Below are 16,211 nucleotides of genomic sequence, written 5' to 3'. Positions count from 1 at the left end.
TGGTACACTGAGTCAAGACTCTGAAACTGAGGATGTGGCATGCACACACAGTTTATCATTATCATCGATAGAAAAGTAGCTTCCTTCCACTTAATTCATATCAGTTTTTTAAAGTTTCCTTGTAGTTCTGTGTACTCTTTCAAGCGGTTTTTATTTTTAAAAGTAACTCTAACAGTAGGATAATGAAATACTGTAGCTAACCCAATATTTGTGATACAAAACTCCCCAATGCTTAGGCCCGCCAGGTGGTCAGTTTAGGCTCAATGTGCCGCCGGACTTGCAGTACACTAATGAAACCCTGCAATGGATTGCACAAACTTCAGTACGTCTGTGCTGTCCTTTGCACTGAAGAGACTGTAAGTTTTGGGAATTTAAACACCTCAGACTCCCTTGTGAAAGACTGAAACACTGATTTGTCACCACTATAGGAGAAGAGGAACGGAGTAGGAGTAGGAGAGGGAAGTACACCACTCTGTCCTCTCCCATTATCTTACAGGCATAGAATATGAAACAGCAGAGGCAGCCATGTGTTAGGAAATAATGATGAAGGGACCGCAGTGGTACAGAAGACAGTGTATAATTACTCAGCCCTCGCAGTAAATTTTGACCCCTCAGGATTTCCGAACCACAGCGGCAAGCCCATTCATGCAGATATGGCAGCTTTGGGGCAGCAATAACTTGTGTTGTGATGTAGGCAAACTGTCCTAATGATTGTCGAGTTTGTAGAGAGGTTGTAGAAAGCGTCTCGTATCTGCTAATCTTGACTAGGGTGTTACTGAGTGCCTCGCACTGATATTTAAGCCAATGAGCCATAAATGTCTCACTGGCTTTCTCTACTATCGCTTAGTGACTCTGCAGCTCATAGTGAAGCCATTATGCTCAAAGGGAGAGCAGTAATGTTTTATCCAGAGGAATCAATTGTATGTAGACAGTGTGATTGTCCACAGCTGTGTTTTTAACTTGTAGTTTTATGGTTTCATTTCTGGCCATTGCACAGTTTTATAGAGCTTTTTCTTCCCCCTCTCCCTGTTTCAACCTTTCCAGCAGCAGGTGGATGTTTGAATGAAGGAAAGATGATTTTCAAGCTGTAGTTGGCTGTGGGCAGCTGCCCTCAGTTTACCCTCACTGCAGGATTTTCAGCCTAGAGCTTCACACTGGTGGATTTAGTATGTTTGTGTAGCTCCAACATGTTCGGGTCTTTCTAAGCATTACAGCGTGGAACACAGCACAGTGTGAATTTTTGTGGCTGTGCCATAATTAAAAAAAAAAAAAAAAAGGAGAAATCTGATGTTGCTACATTGGCTAGGATACTTGTATACACTTTCAGTTTGTCAAAAAATGTCGTCAGAATTTGCACAATTGATGTCTTTCCCTCCAGTCGATAACACATTCACACAGCAACCTGCTGAGAGGCGAGTGCTAGCTCCTCCCCTCACGAACAGCTGATGTTGTTGGCGTTCACAACACCCAACAACACCTTTAGGAAGAATTTTAAAAGGTCAGTAAAATGCCTATTTCAACAGCATTGAAGTATCGAGCAGTTATTATAAATGTTAACCTGATCAGTGAAGGAATGCACCTGACATAACAATTTCGCCAATTCAGACATCTGCTGTGGTAACCCCTGTGGAAAAAGTACTTTTGGATGCTCTTTTATCCAGTGTCTGAATTTATTATTATGGTAGCGGCCAATAGCTACGCATAAAAATTTAAAACAGACTCTATTGTTCACGCTAGTTTGTATTTTGAGGGCGACAGTAGGGCTGTGCGATATGACCAAAATCTCATATTCCGATATTAAGACATCTATCGTCCCGATAACGATATAAATCACAAAAATGTAACATTTTTTGTTACTTCTGTGAATCTCGGGCAGCTCGACTTGCGGGAAGTGTTTCCAGCTGGGCGTCACGTACCTGGCATCGAGTTTTAACTGATGCATGAAACTATACATTTTTAGACATAAGTTGTAACGGCCGCCGTTTTCTTTGAGTATTTATTACACGGCGTGCTGCGGGGAAAAGCCTGTTCTAACGTTTGAGTCTAAGGTTTATTTTTTAGCACCTGACGGCTTTTTTGCTTCTCATCCGTAAACACTCTGCATCTTTCACGTGATTCAGTTTATTTGAAAAGTCTCAACAGGATCTTGAGCTTTATTGTGAAAGGTTTATGTGGAACAAGCGGACACGCGGTGGTTTTACCGTCGTTGTTGCTAACGACAACGCATAAAAACAAACGCTTGTCTGTCTGTAGTGTGGTTATATTAAATGTAAGAGAAAGAGAGAACTTTAAGAAATTAGCCACTACAGTGACCATCAAAACCATGAAAAAATATTGCCGTAAACGGTTTATTTTGCGACACCACGAAACAAACGATAGCGTAAAATGAAACGATAGACGTTTTTATATCGTCATCCGATATATATAGTTATATCGAACAGCCATAGGCGACAGCATCGTCAGCAGTATTACATATATGATCATTGCCCTTCTCATCACACCTTGTCAGTAGCCCAACTTTAGGTTCTCCCCCCCCCCCGGAAAATATCACGCAAGCAGTTCAGAAATGAGTTTTTCCTCACAGAATGCCTTCAATAGAGATCTCAGCCTGTGATGATTAGGCCCATAATTATTGCTGCTGTTTGTCCTCGGTGTTTGTATTTGTGATATCTGTTTGATTAGCCACCCGTTATGACAGCAAAGCTCTTTCTGTGCCAGTAATTACTCCCTATCTCTGGAATTCACTACTGCCTGCTGTCTCTGCTTGGCTCTCCCAGTGCTTTCCCTATTTTTGGTCGATGGCAACAGTGGGTTTTGATAAAAGAGAAGCCTCTGCCCCAGTGGACTCCTTGGCTAAATGTGGAATTGGCGTGCCTTTCATCCATTTCCTTTGATTCACACACCGCAACTTGAAATTCTGTGACTTTGTGCTTTTGGGAACATCACATTTGTTATCTCCCTCCTTACCTTTTAAATGGACTGGAAGTACAAATCTTTAGCTCTCTTCGAATCACTGTTGTTTCAGAGGCACTTAAAATAATTCTAAATCCTGCATTTTGTATTGGTGGGCTTAAAGGCTCAGCAGCTTTTAAGTTGGAGTAAAGAAAGGAGAATTTATGCCCTCCAAGGACTGTCTTCAGGAATGTGGTTTAAGAAATCCGTGGGAAATCATCATTACATCACCTGTAGAAATCATTATCATCATTCAAAAAACAGTGATGATTTCTATAATACATTGACGTTACCATGTGGTAGTCAACTAGTTTGTCCACACAGCAGTTAGCAAGACACATTTGTGCTTGCTTTTAATCTGCAGTGCTAAGAACTACGCTTTTAATTTCCCATCTGGCACCCATGCAGTACGCAGTGAATGTCACCGAAACAGCTGTTGCAATTGAAGTCTACTCGTCAGTTGTCAATCCAGCATGTTCATCAACTGGGATATTTGAGAGCCTTTGCTTTGGAGCAGTCATATGAGATTACGGAGGATGCTACATGTCTCAAAACTGTTATTTTGGCTAAAGATGATGGATGTACCCGGCAAATTAGTAGTTCCTTTGGAAATGTAATGGGAAGTTGCGGATGAAAGACCTCGGTTAAGCAGCTGTGAGTTGGTAAACGCCTGATGTGTTACAGGTTGCTGTAGGTGGGTGTGTATTTTGAAAGCTGGTTGTATGGGTGGATTGTATGGTTAAATGTATCTTTGGTGTTATGAAGATCAGTTTTAACATTGTTTCTGCCTGTATTTTTGCAAAAAGCGCACCTTGAAATTGTATCTGTTTCTAATGAATATTCCAATGAAACTGTCAGTGCGTTTTTTATTTTTTTATTTTTTTTATTTTTTAAATGGAAGACATCACTGGTCGCCAATAAAAGAAAACTAGAAATGTGGAAAATTAGAACTGTTGAACCTACTTGAGACTACTCTAGGAGCAGCACAGTTACCCCCATCTGTTTGTGCTAAACATGCTAAGAAAATGCTAAACATACAAACTGCAGTCATTTCAAAGAACATTTAGCTTGGTGTTTCGCAGTTGGAATAGTTTAATTCTAACAGTCTTAATCACCAGGTCAACAGGTCTTTTCCAATATGAAATGCTGATGCTTCTGTGATTGGTGCTCAGTCTTTCCATGCTAGTGATGGGAAATAAAGCAGAACTTCTCTGTGCTGGCCAGGCGATGTACTTTATCACTGATGTAACATAATCGCATTAGGAACCGATTGCCCATGTTATTCTGGTTTAGTGAACTAATGGATCTAGTCAGTTTGCTTTGATCCATGAAAGAAAAAATATCAAGTCAATAAAAGAAGCTACTTTAAGATTGATCACAGTAAATACTTTTGTTTTATTAAGGTTCTAGTTTACTGTGGCCCCCTCCTTTTTGTTATACCCACATCTTCATCTTACCTAGGACTATTTTCTGCACAGTAATTGCTGTGGTGTTTAAACCTATACTTGTGGGGGTTCACATTTCTCATTTTTCTTCTGAAAGTTCTAATCAATACTGGCCCCAGTTGGTTAATTGTATGCTGCACCTCAGTCTAGTGTTATTGAACACAGAAAGCAGAGTTACCTAATGGCTTTGTCATTGACGGTTTCTCTGCACGTCAGCCTACAGTTTTGCAAGTGCTGATAATCTCGACCTAGCCTATTGAGACTGGCTCACTGTCGCTGTTTGCTTTGGTTTCCAAAGTGCTGTTTGATATAAAGCTTTCTTCCTATATCCTCAGAAAATTCCCCCCTCCATTCTCTTCTTTCTACTGAATAGCCAAGGAATAAATTTCTTTGCTTCAAATGAAACTTGAAAGTCTTGGTGATATAGAGAAGGGAAAAATATAGACTCATAAGTTTTATTTCTGTTCTGTTCAAACTTTGTAAAAATCCTGCTTCAAAATAAAAACCTTACCTCACACCAAGTTTCATCAGTCCTGCTGTTGTAAATTATTTTTCCACAAGGTTTATCATAAATATTTGTTGTAAATGGTTGAGTCACAGAGGCTTTGTTTGCTCAACCAAATGTTCAGACCATCAGTTAAACAAGCGGTGCTATGTTATCAATTAAACTGAGGGTTAAGCTTGTCTTGACCTTGGTGTGTCTTCCTAATGTCTATGTTGGCCTCATTGGATTCAGTTGACCAAGCACATTCTTCTTCTTCATCCTATCACAAAGATCATGCTGAGAGATTGCATTGTGTAGATTGCTAACTTCATTCAAGGTGTTTAACTTAAAATGCAGGAATCTATGGAGTGTGAAATGAATCTATGTACCAAACCTTCGTCTTAAATTTCTCAGGCCTCGGCAACCCTGCGCTCTCCACAGGTAGAATCAGCAGCAGGCCTTCACCTCATGCATGAAGGCTGAATGCTTACCATTTTGTCCGTCTACCCAGTTCTGGCCATTATGCTTTATATTCATGAGCTGGAGAGACTGTACCATGATACAGGGGCAGCTCTTGTGGAGTAGAGCAGCTTGTCGATGTGCCCAAATGTCCAAGTGGTGTTGGGCAAGATGTTGATTTCCAGATTACCTCGATGCATCTATCCGTTTGTGAAATGGTTTGTTGTACAATTAGGATTATACATCTTCATGCTGAGATTTAGTTAAAATTTAGCTCATTTAGCTGAAGGGCAATGAGCTCAGAAGAATCAGTACTTCTAGAGTTTGTCAGAATTTAGAAAAACGTTTTTCGTGGGTTCCAGTGCTCAGGCACAACTTTTACTTTGAAGATGAATGCTCTTATTTCTGGTTTGCATCACAATTTAAATACTTTAACTAATATTTTGCAACTAGTTTGTGAGTCTTTGCGGACAAGTTGGAGTCTTCATCTGATATCCACCAAAGCAATCACAGGATTTTCAGTGAAGCACTGTGTGCTGGCAGAAACCATTCGTTCGACCACCAGTCAGCAAGACACAATTTTCTATGAGGTCACTGACTAGTCTCTAGTCTGTCATAACTGGGAACTAGCGATTGATTTCACAGCGACTGCCAGTAACCAGTTGCAATCAGTCATTTGCCCCCAGCGATGGGTGTTTGCCAGGCAGTCATTAAATGGTCAATAGGCCTGTGTAACGGGAGTCTAATGGGTCTTCACCGAAGTCATGGCGAAGGTCATATCGGCCGTTTTACAGGCACTTTTCTGTTTTCACAAGAATCATCATTTCAGTGAAGCAAGATCAATTTGTGCCAGATAGAAATGTTTGCAATCCTTGTTGACTTCTTGGTTAATTAGTCAGTTAATTGCTGTTAGTTTGTGCAGTATAGGGTTAGGGACTATGCGACTATCTTGTTGACATCTTGGTTATTAAATGATCTCCTGAACTAATTGTAATATAAGTATATTGCAGAAATTATTATACAGAATATGCATAAATTTGAAAGGTGTCCAGAGCCATTTTTGTTTTCATGAAATCATATTTAGTTTTAATAATCCAGCACATTAGAGATGATTTTGCTTTCGACAGGTTTTCATTTGAATAGTTTGGTTAATTCTTATTAAAAACCTCTTAACTACTTTGTTTGCTCCAGACACCATTAATTAAAAAAAAAAAATCAATTAAGGCTTTATTTGACCAGTAACCACAAGAGACCTAAATTGGATTTCATAATAAGTTTGAGATTTAACTTCCCCATGCTTTTGTTTTTCATCAATTCTTTTTTTCTTTTTCTTTTTTTTAAATTAAAAAGTTTAAGCAATCATCTCAGCACGTGTACACACAAATGGTGTGTTGGCTTCTTGCTTCAGACTTGCTTTGCCTGCAGTCACCTGTGTATCCCCGACTGCTTTGATAATTTACTTTCAGCGACTCTCATTGTTGTCTTTTAGCTCAGCTAAGCATCTCGTCGTACCTTGCCAAGAATATGACACAATTTAAGATTGATTGTCCTATTAGGCCCATAAGGTATTAAAAGCCTGTGTCTTTGTGATGGGTAGGCATTGCCAGCCTGCGCACGGTTGTGAGTAGCAGTCTAAATGTGTGTGAAAAGATAATTGGGATGTCAATAGCTGGGACTCTTGAAGTCTGATGTCAGGAGAATGTAGACCTCAGTGGCAACTCCATCAAATAACTGCATTTTACACAAAAAAGAGCGCATCCAAACAGTGAAGCTCGAGCCACAAGCTTTCTTACATATTTGTTGTTATAGAAAGAGACACCACATTGATGTATTCACACAACAGCACCTAGTCAAAGAAAAGTCTTTATGAGACTGCTCTATTTCAGAGCTGAATAACTCTGCTCCCCACAGCCTTTTTTATAACCGAACAAACTGAGAATTTTTATTATGACTGTCAAAATGTGGAGGTATTGGAGCAAATAAATAGTGCTGTGTGTCAGATGGATCCCAGTTAGAGCTGGAGCATAGTAATGTCTATTTAAGGTTGTCACTGATGATCTAAGATGGAAAATTCAACTTTAGCTTTGATTCATTAGTTTGAGCGGGCACTAATTTGGCTTTTTGCATACTGCCATGATGTTACATCTCTCAAGATGCGAGAAAGCAAAACTATGAGGTTGGCTCATCCAGCCAGCTTCCTTTTTTTATTTTAATTAAATCATTTTTAAACCGCTTATCCAGTTTAGGGTTCCTGTAGGGTGGCAGGGCTAACACAAAGACAGTCAACCATTTGTACTTGGATTCACACCTAGAGCCAAGTTAGTTCATTTAACATGCATGTCTTTGGACTCTGGACATTACGGTTTTCACCCAGAGGTTGTTTCTCTTGAGGGTTTTAACACGGCTGTACCCATTTTTGGGTACTGTCTCTCTAAGTTTCCATCATGTGTATGGAGTCGAATTCCACAGTCTTTGAACTGCAGTGTGCAACAGTAGTCTTGTTCTGCTCTGTAGCCTCTGTGAGCTGCAGAGCTGGTTCTGCCTTGTGTATCCCTGCTTCCCTCTGTCGCTCCAGAGCAGGACAAGGACCACTCTCACCAATTTCAGACCAAGATGGTGGAGTCAAACCATGGGACAAGACACTCCAAGATCACTGACCTCATCATATAAAAGTATCATATCCCTGTTATAGTAATGCAATGTGTTCACCTTCCTTAGCATGCACAACAACATGACAAGTCCTGATGCGTCTGACGGCGAAATTTGCGTGTCAGCTACGGATTACAATTTGGTACCTAAAAAGTGTGCTACATCGACAACCTCCAACAGAACACAGTATTTTTGCAAAATATGTGAGGAAACTTTGTTTCCAAATTTAACAGGAAGTCTTATCTCACTACTTGAGGCAAAAACACACCGAGTAAAACCAAGCGACAAAGGGGACTTACAGCAGCTGGTGATGTGACCCAAATGTAATCAAATGACTCCACCGAGCATCACTGGAGCACTTCACTCTATATGTCAGGAAGATGGAAATTACTCTTGCAGGTACTAGTGGAAAAGCAGGGCTGTGAGGAGCTGGTTTAAAAGCCCGACTGGAGATGCAACATCCCAGGTTTATTATTATTTTTTCTTTCAGTTTTATTATGGGATAATATTGTGCAGCTCCTGAAGAGTTACAAGGTTGCGTTACTTTAGTTATTGTTGAACAGAAATGTCAAGCCTTTATTTTATGCTATTTATTTATAGTATAAAATTAGATTTACTTACTGCTTAGAAATGCTCCTGCCTGCGAGCTGCAAGCAGTGATAACACATTCAGGATTTTATTTTTTTCTGTGTCCTTGTAGATTCCGTTAGCGCAAATCTTTCTTGAAGCACTTGTATAAATTTGAGACTGCATGACCTACGCCTAGTTAGCAACTGAACTTTCAAAATAACATTCAGAGAGATTTCTTATACATCTCATTGTCATTATCCCAGATAGAAGGGTAAAATATACTCGGGCTTCCCAATCAAGAGAGGTCTCTGTGGAATATTGGGTTCATTTACTGATGCAGGTCTGTACCATAATAGTTTTATTTATCAGCACAAGTAAAACAGTCACTCACTGCTTTCTTGATTCAAGCATACATTTTATGTGCATGCGTAAATATATTTTTAAGTGGGTACAGCCTGCAGGTTGACTGATGAGCAGATTGGCATGAAATGATCAATATTTTCTAACAGAAAGCTAACAGCCTTTGGACTCAGTCTGTTGTGATTATAAAATGTATGCATTAGCATATATTTCAGCAATATGTGTCATGTTTCATTTATTCAATATGTGGCCCTTTGCTTGCTGTATCATAGTCAGTCTGGCCTGCTGAGAAAATGTGTTGCTCATTCCCGGTAAGGATTGTTACATATGCCCCTTCTGTGATTCTACTAATTGCATTTTTGACCATGCTGAATGTGCTAAATGCTAAATATTCTTAATTTAAATGAAGTCTGGAAGATATGATAGACTTGTTATGTTTTAGCTGTGCTGGATGAGCGTTTAATATGTAAAAATCTTTTGGGTGGAGTTCAATTTTAATGTAATGCCTCATTTCCTGTAGCATTAGGATTAAATGGCTCTTACTGGACCTCTTCATCTCAGATGATGAGCTGTGCACTCTGGGTTAAATTGGGGGTGGGGGGTGTCTCCTCTGCAGTGTCAGCAAGTGTTAACTTATTGAAATTAAGATAATTATATTTTTTGCCTGTTTGGAGACTTGGAAATGGTTGACCTAGCAGAATAATTAGCTGCACATTTGTTGTTTATCTCATAATATTTTTTTCTTTTTTTCTGCTCTGGTTCGTGCAAACATGATCAACTGAGTCGGTGCTTCAGTCAACCTACTGCACTCACTGCTTGTCTAAGCAGAATTTCACATTGACAAAGTAATTTTTCAAGGAACATATGCACATATTGCTGTCATGCATTCAGAAAATAATCTTCATTGCGTTATTTGTATTAATCTAATCCTTAATTAACCTCACCTGAACGTGTGTCTTTGTTAAAACCCAACCTTCACACTTCACATGGGAAGGTCCCATAATATGCATAAAACTGTTCTATTCAATTGTGGAGAAAACTCCAACAATCAAATGACCTCCTCTGAGCAAGCACTTTGACGAGAGCAGGAAGGAAAAAAACTCCCTTTTAACTGGTGTAATTGGAAGTTTGGTAGTTTGATATCTGGCTTTTCTTGCTGACATGGGTGCCTGTGTCGTGCCAACCACCCCACTCACTACACCACTTTGCAATGTGTCTTTTGTTCCATCAACTGGTTGCAGCAGACCCCCCACCTTCAAAAATGATCAACAAGTGCTTGCTCAAAGGGAGTCATGTGATTGTTGGGGTTTTGTGCGTATTATTGTGCGGTCTTTAACATACAATATAATTCACCTTGAGGAAAATGTTGTGATTTGGTGCTATATATATTTAAAAAAAATTAATTGAAGTTGCTTTTCATTAGAAAAAGTGTGGGCTTGTTTGTGACTGATAGAATACAGTGTAACAATAAAACTTCAAAATGTAATCAATTCATATGTGACATTCACACGCCAAATGTTGAATGTGAATGTTGGATTAAAAAGTGCTTGAGCACAGAAAAAACACTTGTGGTGAATGTGTGGTTTAGTTAAATGCTGCTGAAGGCTCAATTAGAGTATTGAAGTAAATACCAGTCGATTTAAGTTGAGCCACTGCATGTTTAAGCATTGTGTAATTTTGTGTTCTTATATCACTGGCTATTAAAGGTGGCTCATGTGTATTGTTAGCCCACTCTTACTGTTAACAGATATAAAGTATAAGGAGTTAGTAGACTTGACATTAGCTGTTTCCTTCTGCTTGCACGCACTCTTTACAGTAGGCTAAATCATTCATCACACTCTCTGGATGTTTGTAGACTTATGCAGCTTTGCTGTTCCAATATTGGCACAGAGTTCACTTGTGTTTTGGGTGGATAGTTCTATCCACTGCTGGGTCTAAGAGTTTGAACAATGAAGAGATATCACTAGTGGCCAGGATGCTTCATCTTGTCAGGTGATGGCAGGACCAGTAGACACCATTAAAGCTTTGGCAACGATCCAGTCAGCCAGTTAGTGACCTTTCCCACCAGTACTGAGTCATTAGTTTTTGGGACAGTTGGACAAAGTGTGCAGTGTGACTGAAAACTCACTGTTATCCAATTCTGTGGTAATCAAACCAGAAAATCTTATTTTGGGGATATTGGAAGGCAAGTTTTTGTGGGCTGTTGATAGCTGTAATCCTGTTCTTCAAATGGCCCGTCTAAGGTTGCTAAAAGAGGCGAATGCACTGTTGCCTAAGAAAACGTGCCCTTAGTCAAAGTATAATTAAATGGCAAAAAATATGATCATTTTGATAACTCAGGTTTTTGACCCTGATCAGGTAGTCACATGTATCACAAAGGTACATATTACATAAGTATAGAAATTGTTAGCCCAGGGAGAGTTTTCAAATGGACATTAGCTGAGCCAGTGAACAGCTATTCACTCCTTGGTTTTAGTTGTGTTCCTGATTAAAATCTTTAGATTCTAGACATTTGAATGATGAGAAATTTTTATTCTCATTCCACAGTACTCTGCAGAGGTCTTGAGCCACCCATCATTTCTTCATATTTGCTAGAAAAATGGGAAATAGGTGCAGCAATTTATTGGAACACATGCAAACTGGCAAGTTAATATTTGGGGTGTTGGCGCCTCAAGATGATCTCACACTGCTTTAATAATGTTGGGTTCGGTCTGGGGAGGCCAGTCCATGAGTATTGTTGTTTGTTTGTTTTTTGTTTGTTTTTTTTGCTGTTTTTTCTATCCAAATATGCTTTTACTACATTAGTTGTGTGTTTGGAGCTATTGTCATGCTGAAAAATGAGGCCATTGCCAGTGAAATATTTTCCATATAATTATTGGTATTTTTTTCTGTCTTCATAAGTCTATAGATTTTGGCAAGATTCCAACACCACTGGCTAAAATGCAGTAATAAACCACCACAGAGCCTCCACTGTGCTTTACTGATGGCTGTTTTCCTCCCCTGAGGAGAACTGAAGGGTTTATTTGCTAATGTGTCTTTGAGAATTACCTTGTTGGTGGAAAAATACTATTTTTATGTCTGTCAACCTGTAAATTCAGTTTAAGAAACTGGCCTATTTTTATTCCTTTCTTTTGCTGCTAGTTACAAAGAGCAAAAAGAGGATTTAAAATTGTTTCTTTGCTTTGTCTGTTATGTGTAGAGCAGCTCATCCATAGTTAGGTGCCTTTTTATGCTTGAATGTTAGTGGCGTAACAATCTTCTGCCTCTCCGGGATGTTCTTTTTATAATAATCATTATAATCATGTTGCTAATTAACCTTATTAGCTGTGAGATTTCCACTAGCTGTCTTTAGTTCCCCGTGTACCTACTTTTTAAAATCATATTGGTGGCATGCACTAAAGTTTTCTATGTAATATATATACATGTATATTTTAAATAGAAAGCAATGTTTGTGGCAATGTATCTCTGTACTCTATGCCGTAGCCTGATGCAGAACTCAAAGATGTGTAGGGTAGCAACATGCAGTGCAAACCCAGTAAGTTGATTAGCACAAGGATAATATCACTGTGAAACAAAATGCAATGGGATGTAATTGTATCAGGTTCATTACGCTGGTGTAGATGTTTTTCTCATTCTTATAGCTCTGTCAGTCCGTGTATAGATTTACAGTCTGTCCTCGAGTCTTCTCTCTGTTCTGCATTTCAGTAAAAATAACAGTCCAGTTTCACTTGAGGTTGCAGAGCAGCACAGAGACATCAGCTCACAATGCAAACAGCAACACCGTACCCTGTGACAGGGACTCGGCACAGAACTCAGAATTTCTGCTTTAAGAGACGTGGCCTTACAAAACGACAATAACAGGGTCACCCTGACGATGGTCAACAATGCTCGACTGCCGGATACCTCACTGTGTGAAGCTTATTTTGTTTGCGCTTGTTTGCCTTCTTGGTCCATAAACAGTTTCATCATTTACACGTTGTTCACAGAGGTTGTTAATTAGTCAAGGTGGCGATTAGAACCAACGACCATTCAGACACTCACCAGAATATGGACGAGTGGGGAAAAGCCAATGATGCATCTGATTATGCAGTTGATGCTGAATGAGGCATTACTAGTTTATAAACAGGAAGGGAGCCCACTTAGTCATGCTGCTGCTGCTGATGGCACAGCCTCAACAGGAAACTGGTAATCAGTGAAACGGACCTTGATTAAAATAAATGACGGTGCTTGCAGGAGTCCCCCTGTGATATCAAGTGCATAAATATCCCACTTCTATTTTTATTTTTGCTTTCAGATATTATCTGCGGAGTTTATATAAGAGTTGTTCTGCAGATATGAATCCAGGATTTTTTTAAATTTATGTTCTTTAAATGGTGTTATTAGAGGTGTGCTGCTTTCCTTGAAGCGTACTTGCTGGTTTTCAGAGGTGCTGCAGTACAATCACTAGTCATTCGTGTGCTTTGTGGGCCTGAAAACCATATTGGCAGCTATGCATTAAATTGCTAATGTGCCTGGCAGAGCTACATTATCCGCCCCGTCAAAGTGACAAGGGCAGAGGTAGAGCGCTCCCTTCAGCTGTGCATGAGATCTTTGGAAAATGGGTTGTGTGGATATGGTGTGGCAGTGCGCAAAGTTGTCTTTTTAAAGGCTTTCTTTGAATTTGCCGTGTTTCCGCCTCGCTGCTTTGACAGCTGCAGAACAATGAGGTCGGATTGGCTGGCCAGTTTCACAGCACCTACATTCAGTCTCTCTGTGGTCAAACTCGCACACCTGGCTGCTTCTGTAGTTATTTTTTTCCCTTTTTTACTTCGTAACATTGAGCTTCTTTCCACGCCTCAGCATGCAATGAAATATTTGTATTGAAAGAACTGGACATTAAACATATGAAACAATTGCTAGACTTTAATTGACAGGACCTAATCTTGTATGGGGGGTTTTGTAGCAGAAAAACTGTAAAGCAGTAGCTCTTTTTTCTCCTTTCCTGTGTGACTCCTGTGTTCCAGCTGGATGGTTTGTTTGTCCCAGTCTGTTCTCTGCCCAGATTCAGACTCTCGGGCCTCAGGTTGTTGAGTAATGTGATTGCCTGAGGAGCCCCAAGGATAAACACTCATGTCAGCTTCTTTATAGCTTTTCAAGATCACTTTAAGAGGCACAATGCCTGTGAGTGTTTGCCTGTTGTTTCATCCGTCGCATAGAGAATATTGCTCTTCTAATTTATGATCATTCTGTTCGTCTTGACTTATCAATATGGTTAGTAACTGTTGTCATAGAGAATGAAACACAAAAATAAAAATCCTGGGATCTGTTGACTTTTTTTCAGTATCACCTGTATCCCACAGCATCCCATCATCATGTTGCAACTTCTCCATCAATGAAAGCGTGCTGCATACAAAGACGTCTTCTCAAAACTAACTGAGGGATGGGAATAGAGAAGATGAGAGCAAACCAAGCATCTCGTGACCGTGCAGCAGTTTTAAACTTATTGCATTGATCGTGAGCGTCTCACGCTCCACGACTTTGCAGCTTTTTAATGACATTGCTTGTCATCTCTTAATCTGTCTCACCTGAATGCATGGAAACGCAGTTTATGTGATTAACTTTGGAAGCACGCTTATTGATTTAATGACATCCCTAGCCGGCCTGTTCGATTGTGACTGAAAACATGCTGACGATAAATTTGGTCAGTAATTAAACTATTGATTGTTTATCAACAAATATGCATTTATTAAACACATAGGTGTTTTTTGTCGTTTTTCTGTTTGTTTTTAAGCAGAGGATTTTCTTGACCTTTATGAGTTCAAATGAAAGGGGTGGACACTATGAGGGACACAGGGTCGCCTGGTAGAGAGTTGGACCCAGACTAGGAGATGTTTTTGACCATGAGGACCCCTTCCAAAGACAACTGTCGGTCCCTGCCAGCCTGCAACCTCCAACGTGGAACGTCCACAGAGGCATATTGGGGTGAAGAGAGGCACGGCTGGCAGCAGATGGGGAGCTTGATGGAGAGCTGAAGCCAGTAACCACCTGACACCTCAGCCGCTCTGTAGGATGTGGACTGGGTGACAGAGCCTTAGTGGAGACAAAGACTGCTGCAGGAAACCATTATCCTTCCACAGGTTTACCTACGGAAACCTTGTTACGACTCCTATTTTCGTCTGGATTGATCTTGTTGTGCAGAGGCGCTCTTTCAGTCATTTCAGTTACAGAGGAACAAAATGGCGAGTGAGCCTGTGCTTCTAGGGAGGAAAGAGGTGCGCTCCATTCATAACACAAGACAACACGAGAACTTTCTAGCTAAAATTACAGCCGTCTTTGAAAAGACCAGTGTTTAAGGGTTTGTGCCTGTTCGCACTTGAAGAGTGGGGTATGCTGAAGGAAGAAAATGTAGTTGATTGGCTTCGCAGCTGTCGTTGCGCCCGAGACACCTGTGCTTTTTGTGTGTGTGCTTTTTGTGTGTGTGCTTGTTGTGTTTCACTGTTTCTGTTGACACTACTTTAAGGTCAGATGAATTTGATTATAATTGCCTCTTCCAGCAGCTTGCATGTTTCTCTTTTTACAGTTGGAGTATACACTGTTTGCAAATTTATATCAGATACAAGTTCAGTATTTAAGTCTTTTTAAGTGACTTTTAATCCCTGTTTTCTCATTAACGAGTGCCAGTAATAAGGAAGTGATTGCACTGTTGAGTCGGTATTATGGCCTATTATTGTTATTTGTAGCAGATTTAGATGCAGATAAACGTCTCACTGTTTTGCATTGTTAAAATGCCAAGCTTGCCTTCTACTTATACTCTTTTGATTTGTGTTTAAAAAAGAAAAAAAAACCCGCATGCAGCAGGAGCCTCTTTATAGCCTCTAAACTTTGGCATGTATATGCTGCTTTAAGATGCACATAAATGCAAATTTACAGCATCAGCTTGTTGAAACCCCTGAGCCTGCTATTGGTTTGTTGGCTTGTCATATTGTTAGACTTGATGCAATATGAATCAAAGAATTGCTCCAGAGCTTATTAGTCACACAGATGAGGCTGCTGTGTCCTCTGTGATATACATTTGTCTAATAATAGTCCTTTAGTGAGCTGCTGAGGTTTGCTATAGGATCTCTATAGCTGAATTATGTTACATGAGCCTTTGAACATACTCGGCCTACATTAATGAGCTCGGTGGCAAAAGAAGCTGCCTCTGAAAATTTACTGAACACTTGCTTCGTTCTCTTTGGCAGCTTTCTTCTCAGCACTGTCAGCTCTTTGGTTCTGCTGCTTGACGCCGTTCCAACCCCCTCGGCTTACCACGG

General features: G+C 40.0%; 1 protein-coding gene across 1 annotated transcript in view; it reads left to right on the top strand.

Moving 5' to 3' along the window:
* LOC147303774 (dolichyl-diphosphooligosaccharide--protein glycosyltransferase subunit STT3B-like) overlaps positions 1 to 16,211 on the top strand; it is a 104,799-nt gene that overhangs the window by 27,978 nt on the left and 60,610 nt on the right. The gene's annotated exons all lie outside the window — the stretch shown is intronic.

The sequence above is a fragment of the Aulonocara sp. 'chitande type north' Nkhata Bay genome, linkage group LG22 (genome assembly GCF_057382095.1).
Source record: "Aulonocara sp. 'chitande type north' Nkhata Bay isolate Kocher_YH1m ecotype deep benthic linkage group LG22, A_spYH_male_GT1.1, whole genome shotgun sequence".
NCBI lineage: Eukaryota > Metazoa > Chordata > Actinopteri > Cichliformes > Cichlidae > Aulonocara > Aulonocara sp. 'chitande type north' Nkhata Bay.
This window is presented reverse-complemented; position numbering and strand designations above follow the sequence as displayed.